Source organism: Corythoichthys intestinalis, chromosome 9 (assembly GCF_030265065.1).
Source record: "Corythoichthys intestinalis isolate RoL2023-P3 chromosome 9, ASM3026506v1, whole genome shotgun sequence".
NCBI lineage: Eukaryota > Metazoa > Chordata > Actinopteri > Syngnathiformes > Syngnathidae > Corythoichthys > Corythoichthys intestinalis.
In genome coordinates, this window is record NC_080403.1 from 29,787,871 (window position 1) to 29,806,455 (window position 18,585).

General features: G+C 38.4%; 1 protein-coding gene across 8 annotated transcripts in view; it reads right to left on the reverse strand.

Moving 5' to 3' along the window:
* Positions 1–18,585, reverse strand: part of chl1b (cell adhesion molecule L1-like b) — a 103,290-nt gene that overhangs the window by 44,891 nt on the left and 39,814 nt on the right. Inside the window, exon 1 of one of the 8 annotated variants that reach the window (XM_057845832.1) lies at positions 13,724–14,264. The exons of the other annotated variants lie outside the window; for them this stretch is intronic. The gene's annotated coding sequence lies outside the window, so the exon portion shown is untranslated. Of the gene's footprint in view, positions 1–13,723; positions 14,265–18,585 lie in introns of those variants that run through there. 8 annotated transcript variants of the gene reach the window in all.

Sequence of the window (18,585 nt, forward strand, 5' to 3'; positions counted from 1 at the left end):
CCGTGGTGCAAAAAAGGTTGGGGACCCCTGATGTAGATTGTCACTGTCACGCGATGAATACAACCAGGTTACTGCTAGTCCTTCTCCACGGCTAGATGTCCAGCACATGCGCTCATCGGTTAAAAGCGGCGAGTACTTACTATTTGTGTATTTATTTAGTCTTTTATTACCTTTTCATTCCCTTAAAAAAACTTTATACATGTGTTTCTCTCTCATACTTTTAAGCATTGTGTTTTCTTGTGGCAGCTTTAAAGCAGATTGTTGCTATATTGACCACATCAGTCACATAGCATGTTTAAATCACTCCTATTTGATATTACTACGTTTAAGTATTTTCTTAAGGTATCTTTAGTATATTCTGTTGGTATGCATCTAAACAAAACAAGTTTAAAACGTACGGTAGTACATTGGGTGCCAAATTTGCCTCTTGTAGCACTTTTCACCCGTGTAGCACACTTAGGTAGACCTCCGTTTTTTTCCCCCTACTTTTGTCTCGTCTCATCCCGTGTTTTCTGTTCATTTTGCTTTTGCTGCTCATTTTGTGAAATATTAATATTGCTGTCATGCTTATTAACGTTCCGCTCAGGTTCAAATTGAAAGGGTTGAACAGATTACATGTATTTGTTGTCAGATTCATACTCTTGAAGCCCGGCAGGGTAACCATGGGACGTCACCGCCCTGCGACGTCAACAACAATGGCGAACTACTATTTAACTAATTTTACAAATTGTATAAAAACGAAAATGTCAAGAGGGGTTTCAATATCAAATTATTTTAACTCATAATAACGTTTATCTTTTAAGAACTACAAGTCTATCTATCTGTGGATCCCTTTAAAATCAACATCAATCAAAGACTAACCATTAATTTTCCATATTGCTTATGCTCTTTAGCATGTAAATTAGCGCCTATTCCAGATGACTGGGCCAGAGACAAACAATAAACTAGATTGGTAGTCAATGAATTAAACTTTTAAATCTGCATCAAATTTCATTGTCGGTTTTGGTGGTTTAATCAGAGCGCTGTTTGAGGCCCTACACACCTGATGATTAAGCTTTTAACACACAGTAACACCCGCAGTATTGGATTAAGTACTACTGCCTGATGGAGGTGCGATACAGTAAAACCTTTGTTATACAATTCCGATTCAAAGTATCTGCCTGCACTCATGTACTTCAATATCTTTCCAACTAAGGCTGGGTTCATACTGCAGGTCTTAATACGAATCCGATTTTTTTGTGTTTTTCTGACTCGAGCGAGGCATTAACTTGACGGTCTGAATGGGACAAGTTGCATAGAACTGGACCATTTCAAATCTGATCCGGGTCACTTTCGTATGTGGTTTAAATCCGATCTGGGCCACATTTTTCCAGAACGTCGCGGTGGTCTGAACTGTCATGTCTCACAAATCGGAATTCATGCAGCAATTACGTCATCAAAGAGCAATAGCGACAGGGCGCTCCGGTAGCAGTGCAGCTATGCGATATCGCCTAGTTTGCTTTGAACATGGTTTTTGGGAAGGGTTGGGCTTGAAAACAGCCATAAAAAATAAAAATGGGTTGAGGATAAGCCTGAGAATGCTCGGTTTTCTCTCTGATCTATATGAACAATATTTCAAGATTGCTTACACGGCCGAGAGTCGGGGCGAACTGTCTATCTGTATGTGTGTGTGTCATGCACGAACAGTGCGTGCATGCCATCGATCCATATAAACTTTGAATATAAGCCTAAACAGGGATTATTTATGTCTGTTATTTGTGTCCTTTTTTTGGAAATCAAAATATAATCTCCCAGGAATGACGGATGACAGCCAGCATGTGTAGTCATTTGTTTTGATACTTGTGCGCATGCGGGTCTTCTTGTTCAGCGCATTTCGGACTGCGAATTAGTGCGCATGCGTAATACTTGAACAGGCTCAATCGACAAAAGCAGCCTGAACGGGCATGCCAAAAAAAACAGATATGACAAAAATCAGATTTGTGCATGAAGACCTGCGGTATGAACCTAGCCTAAGAGAGTGCATGAAGACCTGCGGTATGAACCTAGCCTAAGAGAACTGAGTATTAACCCAAATATATGCCTATAAGAAAGAGTAGTAAGAGTGAACTCTCCTCAAGTATTGAGTTTTATTATGCACCTTTAGTCAAGATGACCAGGTGAGACACACAAATGTAACTTTTTCATTCATACATTAAACTTTTAAGATACAAATAATTCAAAATGTTTTGGAGGCCTAATAAGTTTTATTGGATTATTCTACTAAAGTTACACTCAAATAAGTACTATGTCATCATTTAATCCATTAAGAATAACATTGCCTTTACATCAACAGGGTCTTTGTGTTTATTGTTCACATTGGTTATCGCATTTAGAGCCATGTCTTTCCAAATTTGTAAATACCATGGGAGCAGACTGCTATAGAAAAAAAAACAACATACCAAAGAGCAAATTGGAATTAATTTTGTACGTTTTTCAATTGAACGTGCACTCTGAACTTAACGATTCTTCAACTTAATGGTATTAACTAGGGGCCTCTTGGGTCAATACTAGTATCCAAACCAGCTTGTGACCTCAGCTCCACCCATATATATCAGCAAAGGAGTACCAGGCTGTAGGTTAGCATTATATACACCGCACTCAATCACAATTGAGTGCTATTGACCTTATCTGGAGGTGAGGATTGGTGTTTCAGTGTTATAAGTCACCCTGAAAATGCCTGAGGCGTTCTTTTGTTCAAACCCTTCCCACACAATTTGATTTATGTTGCTAAATGCTGAATGAAATCAAAGATAGAGGCTTGTTGTAAATGGCTCGTGCTTTGTTCATGGTCAGCATGGTTAAAATGGGAGGGATGGAGGAGGAGTTTCAATGCCCCAAAGCTATTGTTTTCCTAATGTCCACATTTGCCTCTCCCCACCTAACACTACTTCACATGGATTACATTTTGTTCAAACTGCGCTTGATGATTTGCCTTCTGATTTAATTTGTTCCCCCCCTATTAAACATTTATTGAGAACTAACACTGCCATCTGGTAGTGGGAGGTTCAGTAAGGACTTCACTGTGGTGAGTAATAATGTCTACATTGAAGTCATGGCTATGCAACCTATTTCACATATATGATGCACACGAGGGGCCCCCTAAAGCTCGCCTGATTTAAAGACCCCAGGGTTTTCTTAATCCCCACCCCATTCAACAGTGATCAGACCAGCCGGAGATTGATGAATTTGGCAGGAGGTTAAAAGCTACTCACTGTGGGAAGGCCAATATGAACCCTAAGTTTCGTTTGCCAAGACTCAGAGGTGACAGACACACTGCAGTGTAGGGGGCAAGAAGAGGGAACTTGCCAGAGGCAAATGAAATCAGTTTCACTACTTTGAAGTCTTTTTAGTGTGATGTTTGTTCTTGAAATGATTGTCAAGGGTGAAGATGAGGAACAGAACAAAGACATTTACATCAAATTAAATTATATTTATTTTTCAGTAAAACAGCTTTGAACATAAGAATGCAAAAGATATACAACTGTCTTCTTTAACGTATTGAAATGGCATTTACCTTTAGATCTGCATAATTTAAAGGTTTCATGGAATTATTTGGCCATCCAATTTGTAGCGATATGTAGTAGCATAATAGAAGACTCATTTATGCAATAGTAGACCTTTAATGTCAGTCATTGTGTTCATTAGGCAAGATTATCTTCAAACAAAGTTAATTGAAAACAATAATTGCTATCAGCTTATTGATTTATGTTGTGTGTCTTCAAAACAGCATGGTTAAAATGGCTCTAAAGAAGAAATACAGCGCCTACTGTAAATACTGTAAACTGTATACGCACGGATGTAATTTATCAGGGGGTAGGTGGGGGAGTGTGCAACTCACTCAATAATCCAAACCATTCACAACAAACCCTCAATATATCATTACTATTTAAAATGACTAATAGGTATTTGTTACGGCCCTGGCCGTCTAATAGTTAATTTTCTGAGATTCTTCCAGTCAGCTGATCGTCGCCTCCACCAGCTGGCTGCTTCCCCTCCCACTGTGACGACAGCTGACCGACGCAGGACGGACCGACGACGTCACCGCCACTGATTGGCCACGGAAAAAGGCGCCAAGCTTCTTAAACCTGCCGCTGTCAACGTTCTAGGAGGTCGCATTTGAGAGCATTCTGCCGCGGTCCTCCTCGCCAGCTCTTTGCTCGCCATTCACGCTCGTTTGCATTTGATCGCTAGTCTGATACACTCACGCTTTTTCGGTGAGGTCTTTTGTGTTTATTCGTTATTGGATCGTTTTTGTTCACCACTGTAAATAAGAGCACTGAAGCAAGTAAGGGTAAATCGCCATTTCTGTTCAACCCGTTTTCTCCTGTTTTGTATAGAGTAGCAAGTTAGGTTAGAAGCTGTCTTTTCTTTGTTCCTTTTACATGATCAGGGTTTAGTTAGCGGGTGGGGTTTAAGTGTAGTTCCTTTTGTTTGTTGTTTTGGCCTGGGCTTACCCTGGAGTCACACATCGTCGGCATTCTGTACAAATTGATTGCGAGTTTGATTGTTGTGTAAATAAATTTGTGTCCACTCGTACATTTGTGTGGCTTGTTTTATGTTACGCCCTTCGCGAGCCGTCTTTGGCGCGTAACAGTATTATAAACATGACAATGTGGTAGATTTTCTCAATAACCGTCAAAAATAGTGACATTGTTCTGACACCCCCTTCCGTACTGAGATTTAGTTTTACCCAACATGGACTCGTGCGTCCCTCTGTGTGTGACACATTCATGGTGGTATAATGAAAAGATCAGCACAACCAACAATTTTAAATTTTAAATTCTTGGCTTGGGAAAAGAATGAAAACATCTCCCCAACAGGATGTAGGATATGGCTAGTGCTCCAGAGAGAGAGAGCTGGGACCACAGTAACAAAGGCTACTATCAGTAACATAATGCGCTGCCAGGGGCTCAAATCCTGCACTGCCGGACGTGTCCCCCTGCCGAAGCCAGTACACATCTGCGGTTCGCTAGAGAGCATTTGGATGATCCAGAAGAGGACTGGGAGAATGCGTTATGGTCCGATGAAACCAAAATAGAACTTTTTGGTAGAAACACAGGTTCTCGTGTTTGGAGGAGAAAGAATACTGAATTGCATCCGAAGAATACTATACCCAATGTGAAGCATGGGGCTGAAAAAAATCATGCTTTGGGGCTGTTTTTCTGCATAGGGACCAGGATGACTGATCTGTGTAAAGGAAAGAATGAATGGGGCCATGTATCGAGAGATTTTGAGTGAAAATCTCCTTCCATCAGCAAGGGCATTGAAGATGAGACGTGGCTGGGTCTTTCAGCATGACAATCATCCCAAACACACAGCCAGGGCAACAAAGGAGTGGCTTCATAAGATGCATTTCATGGTCTTGGAGTGGCCTAGCCAGTCTCCAGATCTCAACCCCATAGAAAATCTGTGGAGGGAGTTGAAAGTCCGTGTTGCCCAATGACAGCCCCAAAGCATCACTGCTCAAGAGGAGATCTGCATGGAGGAATGGGCCAAAAAATCAGCAATAGTGTGTGAAAAGCTTGTGAATAGTTACCGAAAATGTTTCCGTTATTGCCAACAGAGGGTACATAACAAAGTATTGAGATGAACTTTTGGTATTGACCAAATACTTATTTTCCACCATGGTTTGCAAATACATTGTTTGATTTTTAAAGAATTTAATTTTCTGGTGTTTTTTTTTTTCCACATTCTGTCTGTCATGGTTTAGTTTTAACCATGTTGACAATTACAGGCCTCGCTAATATTTTCAAGTGGGAGAACTTCCACAGCTCGGGTCCTCTACCAGAGGCCTGGGAGCTTGAGGGTCCTGCGCAGGATCTTAGCTGTCCCTAGGATTGCGCTCTTCTGAATGGAGATGTCGGACGTTGTTCCTGGTATCTGTTGGAGCCATGCACCCAGCTTGGGGTTACTGCCCCTAGTGTCCCGATCACTGCTGGCACCACTCTTGCCTTCACTCCCCACATTTTCTCCAACTCTTCCTTCAACCTTTGATATTTCTCCAGCATGTTCTTTTTTCCTGATGTTGCTATCGCTCGGGATTGCTACATCTATCACTACTGCTGTCTTCTGATGTTTATCCACTACCACTATGTCAGGCTGGTTGGCCATCACCAGCTTGTCTGTCTGGATCTGGAAGTAACACAGGATCTTGGCTCGGTTGTTTTCGACCACCTTCGGAGGTGTCCCCTACCTTGACTCTGGGGTCTCCAGTCCGTACTTGGCACAGATGTTCACTATGTACACTATGCCTGCTACCTGGTTATGTCATTCCATGTATGCATATATATATTATATATATATATATATATATACAGTATGTATGTATATGTATGTATGTATGTATATATATATATATATATATATTACATATATATATATTAGGGCTGTCAAACAATTAAAAAATTTTAATCGAGTTAATTACAGCTTAAAAATTAATTAATCGTAATTAATCGCAATTCAAACCATCTATAAAATATGCCATATTTATTTTTTCACCACCAATGGGAGTGTCGTGTTGGCGTATTGAACGCACCAATAGAAGCATCAGGGTGCTGTATCGAACGCACCATCACAGCGGCGCCGACAGTTGAACTTGTTGTGATGCTGTATCCAATGCACCAATAGGACTGTCGCACATACACATCAATGCCACGCTGACAGTGATGCTATAATATGTTTCTGTTTAATTTTATCTTGTGCGCTGCATAGATTTTCTTGTGCACTGAATATGTGCAAGCAGTGCGTGATTGCGCACACACAAAGCTTAGAGGGAACATTGGTGGTTGAAGTATGGCAGTTTTTTTTTTTTTTTTACTAGGGCTGTCAAACGATTAAAATTTTTAATAGAGTTAATCATAGCTTAAAAATTAATTAATCGTAATTAATCGCAATTCAAACCATCTATAAAATATGCCATATTTTTCTGTAAATTATTGTTGGAATGGAACGATAAGACACAAGACGAATAGATACATTCAACATACTGTATATAAGTACTGTATTTGTTTATTATAACAATAAATCAACAAGATGGCATTAACATTATTAATATTCTGTTAAAGCAATGCTTGGATAGAAAGACTTGTATTTCTTAAAAGATAAATGTTAGTACAACTTATAGAAATTTTATATTAAAACCCCTCTTAATGTTTTCGTTTTAATAAAGATTGTAAAATTTTCAATCAAAAAATGAACTAGTAGCTCGCCATTGTTGATGCCAATAATAATTATGGTGCTTATACCCATAAAATCAGTCGCACCCAAGCGCCAGAAGAGGGCGGCAAAACACCAAAAAACAGAAGTAACAAGTGGAAATGACACATTGCTGTCATTTTAATCTGTTTGAACGGGGCATGTGCGTTAAATGCATCAAATATTTTAACGTGATTAATTTAAAAAAGTTGAAGCCTGGGACCGTGTGTATTTTTGTGTGAGACCAAGATTGAGCTTTTTGGCAACAAACACTCTAAGTGGGTCTGGCGTGCCACGAAAGATGCGCATGCTGAAAAGCACCTCATACCCACTGTGAAGTATGGGGGTGGGTCAGTGATGCTGTCGGGCTGTTTCGCTTCTAAAGGCTCTGGGAACCTTGTTAGGGTGCATGGCATTATGAATGCTTTGAAATACCAGGACATTTTAAAGAAAATCTGTTGCCCTCTGCCCGAAAGCTGAAGATGGGTCGTCACTGGGTCTTTCAGCAAGACAATGACCTTAAACATATGGCCAAATCTGACAGAAATGGTTCACCAGACACAAAATCAAGCTCCTCCCATGGCCATCTCAGTCCCCAGACCTTGTTTTGTTGGCAAAAGGGGGTTGTGCAAAGTATTAACACCAGGGGTGCTAATAATTGTGACACACATTATTTGATGTCAAATAATTTTTTCTTTATGAGGGATTTTCTTCCCCACTGAATGAATGCACTTGTATTGAAGGTTGGATTTTTCTCTTTTTTTCCATTAAGGTCCCATATTATTTGAATAAAAAATATATATATTAGAAGCTAACAAACACATCTTTTTCAGGGGTGCCAATAATTATGGAGGGCACAGTATATATATTATATAACTATATTATATAACTATATAAATATGCTCATGCAGATAATGTCCTCGGACCTGCTTCAGGTGGAAATCTCAACCTCCATCATTGTTCAAGTCGAAGTTACACTCTTGGGTAAACAAATGATGCTTTCAGTAATCTGTTACAGTAGCGTACATGGTTTATTCATTAATTGCAATAAAGAGATAACACTTTTTTTCAAAAGTAAGGTAAACTGCCATTAACGACTTCATTCATCAAATGCATGCATTTGGCATTAAAGTGCCTGTGACACGAAAAAGCATGTTTATTTCATAATACACGCGGTATTTTATGCCCCTGAATGATATGGACCGCTTGGATGTGTGTGGAAGCGATCGCTATATTTATTTAGTTTTTTGAATCCCGCGCCATGAAAATGAGTGACTTCCGGCTTCGGTCTTGCATTGAGGAGGAGGGCGCTGTGACGTGTACGGTAGAAGACGTTCTCTTCACTATACAGTGTACTGTTGTGTATGAGGACGAAGGATTCAGCTGATTTTGCGGATTAATACTTTTATTTTTTGCATCACGCCAGCCAAACGGCTGCAGAAAAATCATTCTGTATGCGGGAGAGGCGTATGCGCCTTTTTGGAGTTTCAAAAGGTTCCCATTCACCGTGGATATTTACTGTGGGACCATTGGACTTACAAGGAAGTGAGTAAACATCTTGTTTTGTATTATGTCAAATACGAATACAGTGATTACAAAGTAAACACTATAAAATTCCTTTAAATAAAGGACTACTTACGTTTGATCATTGATAGGCATGTAAAAAGCTATCCTCATGCTCATTAGCAGTTAGCTGTTAGCGCGTTAGCTACACAACAACTCCAGCCACCCTCCTCCAGGGAACGAACTGTAAATTGCTCTCCGCCGGGCGGTTTGCCGATCCGCAAAGAAACTCGACAACCGGGTCGTCATGTCAAATAATCCAGGCTAGTTATGTGTGATTTTCCACTTCGAAGACTTTGAAACATCCCTCGGTTCGGGTTAGCATGTCGGCTAGCTGTCACTGCTTCTGGTCTGTTTACATTCTCCAAAGCCGGGGAAGGGAAATTACATATGTCCGATTTAGGTGTCATAAAATATCGTTCGGGAGGTGTGACAGTAAAGGTGAAGTCGACTGTTTTGACCATTATGGAGTAATTTTGCCATTTCGTCTTGAATAAATGGATTTTTATTGTTTTATATTCCATTTAGCACAAGATTGTTATTTGTCATGACCATGCCATTTATTTAGCAATTGGGGAAAGTACTTGGGTAAAAAGAATATCCTGTAAAAATATTGAAGTAAAGAGACAGAAACAATGACATTTTGCCGCTCTCTTCGTCGCGTTTTCCTCATTGTGAATAGTTCCCCCTCGACGGGCTGACTGGTCCTTCTCAAGCCATTTATATAGCTATTGGGGAAAAATACTTGGATAAAAAGAATATCCTGTAAAAATATTGGGAGTAGAGAGACTGAAACAATGACATTTTGCAGCTCTCTTCGTCGCGTTTTCCTCGTTCTGAACAATTCCCCCTCAATGGGCTGAATAGTAAAACCGATGAGCCTAGTCTACCGCTGACGTCATCCACCTGTTGGGGACGCTAAAGCCCTCTAATGGTAGGCGTGGCTAACCGGCAGATTAAAAGACTAATTTCTCGTCATCTGCGCTTTGCTAAATTGTTGTATATAGTCGAATTGTCTCAAAATATGATTCTAATTTACATAATAATGCCATTTAAGACTTTTTTTCTGGTGTCATATGCTCTTTAACGAAGATCTGCCACAGCTCCACAGTGATTTTTAAACTTGGGAAGTTTTTTTCTACTATCGGCAGAAAGTTTAGTCTGTTTACATGTGTGAACGGAGGAACCACATTTTGGTAAACTAAACCTCAGTTAGAATGGCTGCCACAAATATAGGGCAATAAGGTAATGAGCCGGAGGGAAAAAACTGATGATGATGATATTGAAGTTGGTATGATCTTGTTCTATCGCAAATATAAATATGCTGTAGTGGTTTCATGCCATTTTAACTTGATGACAATATGTTCACAAACAATTGTTTATTCATTTTTTCATTCGTATTATGTGAACTTTTCATTGAATAGATACACTGAGATGAGATTGAGGTTTTTCTCGCTACTACTTTTTTCTGTTTATTTTTAGTTGTGTACGGGGGAAAAAAGCCATCACACTTTAACCATTCACGTTGGCCACAAATTCTTTATCACTATGATGATCTCCACCCAATGACATACTGTTGGGGGTAGAAGGCAAACCTGTTCAAAATTTTTGGCACTCTCCACCATCATATTCCAACCATCTGGCCTGGCCTTGCATCTTGGCTTTGACCCTCAAGCTCCTTCACCATTAGAAATTCATAGTACAGTACATATATTCAATATAAGGGGAAACAACACCAACAGGTTTTTGCTAGGGAATGTCGGACATTTGAGGATATGTTGTCAAGCATAGTGTTGGGTCTAAGAGAAACCATGCAAAGTTCAGTACAGTGGTCTCTATTGCTGGGACCATCTGCTGCTTTCTTACACAAAGACAACAGACCGGCACGTGTGGACCTAGTGTAGTTTACTGTGAAAGCCTGTAATAGGATTAAGTAGCTCGTCGTCTTGTCAGATTGGATTAAAATATAGCTTTGCTTAAAACCAGTGATAGAGCTCCACACACCTCAGATATTTATAATAATGCTTACACACTAATTTAATTAAGCTCCACAAAAGCCATCAATTTTCATATGTATTGTACATTGTGTCTGTTTCCCACAAGGTTTAAAACAAACAAGCAAGTAAGAAAAAAAAATAATTTCAGTGTTTCCACACTTTCTTCACAAACCAGTCTCATTTGGCAATCATAAGTGCATTCAATTTGCTACTACAACCCTGGCCATGCAAGTCATCTATTATTGAAAACATTATTGGTAGGACAAAATCTGAAACAAGACACTAAATGAGATTGGGAAGTGGGAGCAGTATTAGATAATTTGCTCCTGTAATTGTTCAATTTTGCTGCAATTCTGAAGCGTGACAGGTCAATTATGCCAACATTAATTTTTCAGAGGTGTGTGGTATTAGCAGGCTGAAGGGGACTTAGAGAACTGTCAGAGGAGGATGAAAGAGGAAGTGATAAAGATAAGAGCAAAGAAATGGGCTCAGTTGGAGTCAGCTGTAGAGGGGATCTGCTGAACTGAAGGACTGGGATCTCTGACCTGTGTGCTCTGTATGACCTAATAAAGAGCGAGCTACACTAATACATGAACCCTATTAGACAGTGGCAGTTTACAGAGGTGTCACAAAACAGCAACAAAGCACCAAGTGCAGAAGATTAATATCTCTATTCTCTACCATTTGTGTTCAATCATTGCCAAAGGAATTAAAACACCAAAACAGAGATGCTAATTAGCCTTAACACTTAGATTGCAAACTGAAAGCCTAAGCTATGCTTTTGTTTTAAATACACAAGGTGTTGTTGTTTTCTGATTAGATTGACAGTAAACCTCAACTTGGAGTGGTAATCAACAGGCTTTTTGAAGTGCATTGTAAATTTCTGGGGACCGCAATCTATTCCAATAGCTAACAAAAAACAACAAATAATTACCTCTCGACTCTAGTGCAAAATGTTTTGCAGGTGGGCATATCACATTCAAGCAACATACAATTATGATAGCCTAGCATTTATGCACTTTTCTCCACATTAGCAAACCCTTTTCAAATTAATCTGTTATTTGAGCACGCTGGATGTACATCAAAACAAAGCCAAAACTATCCTCTCTCCGAACCTGTTAAAATGTTTTAATGTTTAGGCTAAAAGAAACGCATGCTGCACCTGTTTGTATCCAACCGTACAGCTTTTGCATCATGCTGCTTCTGACCTGCTTTCTTTGAAGCCCACAGGAGTCCCCAGTCTAGGACAGTAATCACATTAGTGTGGGGGCCTTGCCCAGTGACCAGCAGAGAGATGGATTCACAAACATGACTGAACCGACTGGAGTAATATTTTGTAGGCACAAGCACAGCTTTCCCCTTTCTACATTCATTCACTTGGTCTGACGAATGCTGGCAATTTCTCCTAATGTTTTTATGTCACAGCAGGACGTGATTAATGGCATTTGGATCACAAATCTTTCGCCACAAAATCCAAACATAAAAAAAAATGTATTTCCTTCAACCACACTAAACAGCTGATTTAAGTCGGGACAAAAAAGAAGAAAATATATGCTTGAATGAGATGTCTGTTTAAAGTCATAGCACACCAGTTAAACAAGAGGTTCGGTGTTATAATTCAGGGCTTGAATTTCCTGTTCTGGTTCTGAGCAGTGACATCTGGATAATACTAAAGTGGGTTCCCTTTGTAATACAGCTACAGTTGTGTTGAACATTATTCAACCCCCACTTCTGTGCAGTGTTGTAGTATGACGATTTTTATCTTGTTAATATTCAGAACAAATTCAAGCTTGTAAAATTGACAATTGCATTTGTCTGTACTACACATTAGTCCTTATTTGATCGGCTTATGAAATATGAATACAACTTTTTAAAAAAAAAAGTTTTTTAAGTTTACAGATATAATATATACACAGTACAGGCCAAAGGTTTGGACACACCTTCTCATTCGTGCGTTTTCTTTATTTTTATGACTATTTACATTGTAAATTCTCACTGATGTGTGGAATTATGTACTTAGTAAAAAAAAAAAGTGAAATAATTAAAAACATGTATAATATTCTTGAATCTTCAAAGTGACCACCCTTTGCTCTGATTACTTTTTTGCACACTCTTGCCATTCTCTTGATGAGCTTATAGAGGGATTCATCTAAAATGGTTTTTGACTTTGTAGGTATGCCTTTTCAGGGTTGATTAGTGGAATTTATTGCTTTATCAATGGGTCGGAACCTTAATTTGTGTTGCATTGAATGAGGTGTGTCCAAACCTTTGGCCTGTACTGTATATACGTATTTTTTTTTTTATATTCACACATACTTGCTACACCACTATACAGCAGTGGGGGTTGAATCAGTTTGAACACAACTGTATAAGATGAGTGGCCCACTTCTCGTCATAGGGTCAATCTGAGGTTATGTTTAAACAAATCCAATGGAATGATTACAAGGCCAGTCTCTGAAGATTTACACCAGTGTCAATATTTATACTTCTATATAAATAAATATACTAAAACCTTATATTTTGCAAACCATGCCCATTTTGGCCATGAACACCTAGATTTGGTTGTTACAGAATATGAACATTGTTTTCAGGTAACAGTAAAATTATCAACTAAAATACACTGAATATGTGTGAATGTGTTTCTATTGTTTTAAAAGGGTAAAACAATTAATTACTCTGTATTTGTATATTCCATACTTTTTCTTGAGAGGGTTGTCTGAAACCTTGCTTCTGCTTTTAATTATATATATTTACAATACATTTCAATCTTTGTCACTTTCATGCAGCAAACCTGCTTTTTAACATGAATATCATATGACACACATCTGATATATAGACAAAGAAAGCTATATCTTAGTGTGACATCAAACAGAAAATATCTCAATAGACATGAACATAAACCCAGTTTGGCATTTATAAATCTTACTTACAACACGTGACATCTTCCTTTGCTCTGATCCCCATAAACAGGGTATATATTCCCTTTAATGGCAACAACATCCAGAAAAAAACAGAATGTTTTTGTTAGTAAACTAGCAGAAAATGTAAAGTGCTGAGCTGGCTTTGTGTTGTGTCATGCTGGCTTGATATAGAGGAACACAAGCACTGTGGTCACATATGTTGCCTAAAGCCTCTGGCTTGGTTAAGACGCTCATTAAGCCTTTGACAATCAATCCCACAAAGCCCCATGTAAAAGGCTATTCACATGGAGTATACAAAGGAGTGGTGGAATGCAATTTCCACTCCCCAATCTCATCTCGTTGCACGCAACTTGAGATAAAATGTATAACGTTTCATCACTATTAGGGTCAACAAAATAATTAGTTATCAGTATTGTAATATATCAAAAACAAAATATGGAAATAATAATAATAAAATCCCCACCAAAAATATTTTCTTTTGCTGAGAAATGAAGATTTCGATTTTAATTTGCATTTCTATTCATTTACTGTATATCTGCACTTGATACAATATTTTGGCAATGGATTTGATTGACTTCCCAGCTTTAAAATTACTTCATTTTCATCAGGTAGCTCTTTGATTTTCATATCAGTTGAACCTACAACTGTAATCTGGACATGAAAAAATTAAAGTCTTTACATTCAGCAAAATATTCTTAAGAATAGTCACATTAATGGCACAAACCTGAGGGAAAACAAAACAAAACACACCCGTCAGTTACATGTTCCTGGGAAATGGGGTAGAGGCAAATTAAAAAAAAAAAAACTGTTAAGTGGTTTATCAGATACTGATAAAATCCCCATAAAGGGAGACACTGAAATAGTCAATTTCTATTTGATCTACTGTACATATTCATTTATTTGATGTCAAAATAAAACATTTTACAGAAAACAAAATAAAGGCTTTACTGTTACTTCGGGAGAGGAATTTATGTGACTGCTAACATGCCCTGGTGTTTTAATTTTGGGCTCTCACCACGAGGTTAACAAAAGATTTTCAATAATTCATTCATCATCGGTATCATTTATCAAATATAAATTTTCTATTGACAATTTCCTAACCATTCATACTCTTGGAGCAAAGTGTTTGTTGCACAACTAGGACATTCGGTTGAGGAACAAATGAACTAATCAACCGGTTTAGACTTTTGGCATTAGACAGAACTTGATTGTTCTACTCTGATGAACAGGGAACTCGACTCTATGGCTATACGAACAGACTGAGACTGAGGGACATGTCAACTGAGAGCTTGGTGAAGTGCTAAGACTGTTGATAAGAACCTTCCACCAAAAGCACAAGCTCCCTCCCACAGCATAAGGGGGTGGGGGTAGGAGAGGGGCATGAAGCTCGCGCAGTCTGGATGATGTATGATGGAGGGACTGGTCTTAGACTTGGGTTTTACTAAAGAGAAAGGCAGAAATGAAAAGGGGGAGGGTGGTCATGCGTGAATTATGCTGATGTGAGTTGTAACCACAGTGGAAAACCAACCAAAGCTTGGTTGCCACACCAGAACTAGAGGCACAAAAAAGGTAATTATTTCTTGGCCTATAATAATGATTGATCATTTCGAATACTGAGCAACAACATGATTTAATAATGCCTAATTGATGATTGTTGTTTTTTGTTTTGTTTTGTTTTTTCATTTTTCCTCAATGGTAGAATCGTGTTTTATCATGTAATATTCATGTTACTATGTCAAACTAAGTATCTGAGAAAAATCAGACCCTTCATTTCACTTTTTTTTTTTTTCTTGGGGTCGGGGGGAGATTGAGTGCAGTCAGCCAAAGTCAGTAATTGAGAACACTCTTATCCCTATGCAATGCCAGTGCCAGATCTTCTGTCCACGAGCACTCATTAGGCCACAACAGGATGGAGCAGCCATTAAGCCCATACAAACACAGGGAAGCCTTGTGAACTCAAACAAATGCTTAATGCTCTAGGGCTGAACTGAACTGGAAGCTGAGTGAGACCGGGGTGACGACAAGGACAGACAGTTCCGAAACTTTCAGTGCTCATGTATTTATCGCAGGCAAACCTGACATTGTCTTGGACACAACCCCAAGAGAAAATCCCCCATTTTGCTCTTAATGTTTATTTATTTATTTAGTAACAACTCACAAGAAGGTAGGAAAAATGTATACTGGACTGTCTCAGGAAATTAGAATACAGAATATTCTAATTTTTTGAGACAGTCCTGTGTATATATACAGGACTGTCTCAGGAAATTAGAATACACAATATTCTAATTTCCTGAGACAGTCAGGAAATTAGAATATTGTGTATTCTAATTTCCTGAGACAGTCCTGTATATATACACAGGACTGTCTCAAAAAATTAGAATATTGTGTATTCTAATTTTCTGAGACAGTCCAGTATAATTCCCAGCAAAAAAATAGCAATCTTGTAGCCATCTACTTAACCTTCCTTGAAGATCTAACTCAATAAGCTGTTTTTTTTTTTCCATTAGAAATGAGTTTATCTTCTGTTGCCACCCTCACAATCACACTTCCACATGCCATGGTTTAAAGTAATCTTTCAAAAAAATAATCTGAGTTGCCGGAATAAAATGCTTACAACATCCTTAATTTGTTACACACTTCTTATCTCCCTCAAGCAGCTATCACTAAATTTTATCAGACTGCTACAAGATGGAAGTCTGCAGGTGTAATGTTTAGGGGAAATTACAGTAATGCTCAACCTGCTGTCCCTCCAAGTCCAAATAACAATGACAAAAATAATAATGACAAATTTAGACCTGAAGCCATTTTTGTACCAGTTTTGGAAACATACTACGCTTGAAATTCATGGCACAATTAATTGAAAGCGGCCATATGTAAGCACACTGAAATGGTCGTTCAACCTGTCCACGAATGATAAACGTTAAAGGGGATTTCAAAAATGACTCAGGGTTCAGCAATTAATATCCCTGAGGACTGCTGAGGTAGGGAACACTTTCTCCCCCTTTACATCATCTGGAAAATGTGCTAGCTACACACAGTGTTAGGCTTTCAAATGAGCTCTGGGCGATCAAACCATTCCACCAAGAACTTGTCTGTTACTCAGTTTATCAAAAACATTGATAAGCCTCGAATCTGGCACTTGCAGACAAAAGGGCTGATCTGCCTCAGGCTGATAAAATATGTTATATTCCTTCTAAGGTAAATACAGAAGTCTTCCCAGATAGCGAACAGACGTTAAAAAGATATTGGATTAACATTCCGTTGTCGATTTTATATTGTTGAATTAACGTCAATTTTGCACCCTCAGTTAATGCTGTTTCAGGGTTGAAATCCTTACAAAACCTAAGCGTCATTTCGATTATTAATAATATTGGAACAACGTTGAATCAATGTTATGTTTTCGACCAAAACGCCCGCTCATCCATAATTCAATGACTTTTCAATCATATTTCCTGGTCAATCATAAATCAACTATTTGTCAACATTAGTTTGTCAACTATGAAACAATGTTAACCCAACCATCGCCTGACATGCCATAGAAAAATGTTGTTTCAATGTCACTTGACATCGAAAATTTTGATGTCAACCATACTGATGATTTTGATGGAAAATTAATGTTTATTCAATGTCGGTCTGCTATCTGGGTTACATTTTTCACATGCAGACTTACTCTGTGCCGTACAGTGTAGGTGATTCAATATCTTTGCTTCACTCTAGTAAGCAGGAAAGAAAATTTATATGAGTTATTATCAGTGTTGGTGATCTTACTTTAAAAAATTAATTAGTTACAGTGACAAGTGACTTCACCCAAAAAGTAATTGAATTAGTAACTCAGTTACTCAGTAGGTAAGAGTAGTTACTCAGCATGTTAACTGACCTTACTGTTCATATTCAACACGTTATTACATTATACATTCTATGACACTTCCACATAAAAGATGTTTATATTAACTGATATTTTAAAAAAGTTTACCTAAACCTGCACGGAACCGTGACCCCTGTACCAAGGTATGTACTGAACCGTGACTTGTGTGTATCGTCACACCCCTAATATACCGCAATTTTCTAACTTTAAACCGCTACTTTTTTCCCTCCTTTTGAATCCTGCTGCTTTTACTCCTGTGCAGCTTATTTGTGGATTTATTTGGGTTAATAGGTAACACTTTCTTTGACAGCGGATGGGCATTAATGACATTATGAATTATGTCAGTAACTCCATTTACTGTATGTCCAGCTCGAATCTTTAGATCCATTCAAAAGTGAGATAATTTGCCAGATGACACAAAATGCAGTTTCATGTCATAATTATGATCGTCTTTTGGCAGTCGTATGCCGCCATTGTCAAATAAAGTGTTACCAAACACCATAACTATCAATAATGAAACAACTGGAACAGTAAATTAGCACAGAACATGAATTTTGATTGTTATTTACATCTGCAGTGCTGCAATGCATGTTAGGAGGCATGTTAGGTTACAACAGTGTTGACATCAGGTGGCAGAAGAGGTTGATTGTCTCCCCCAAGGGAGCAGTGATGACCAAATGAAGTTTCTTGAAGCAATCATGGTGGTTAATTTTGATCTTATGACAATCTTATGATGCCACTGTCAAATACTGTATAGTGGTACCGGTTAATATCTTTGTAAATATCCTATTATACAGTCAGGACAGCTGCGGTTTATAGTCCAGTCCTTATCTATGAACAAATGCTGTGTTCGTGTCACATTTGGTGGGTCGCGGCATCTTGTGCGCCTTATGGCCTCTGAATCTCCTGCCTCTCCTATCTTTGCTCTAGTTGTTTTGAATAAAGGTTAATGGATATGTCATTCAAGAAAGGTTTAGGGCAAGTGACAATTTTTGGTAATAATAAT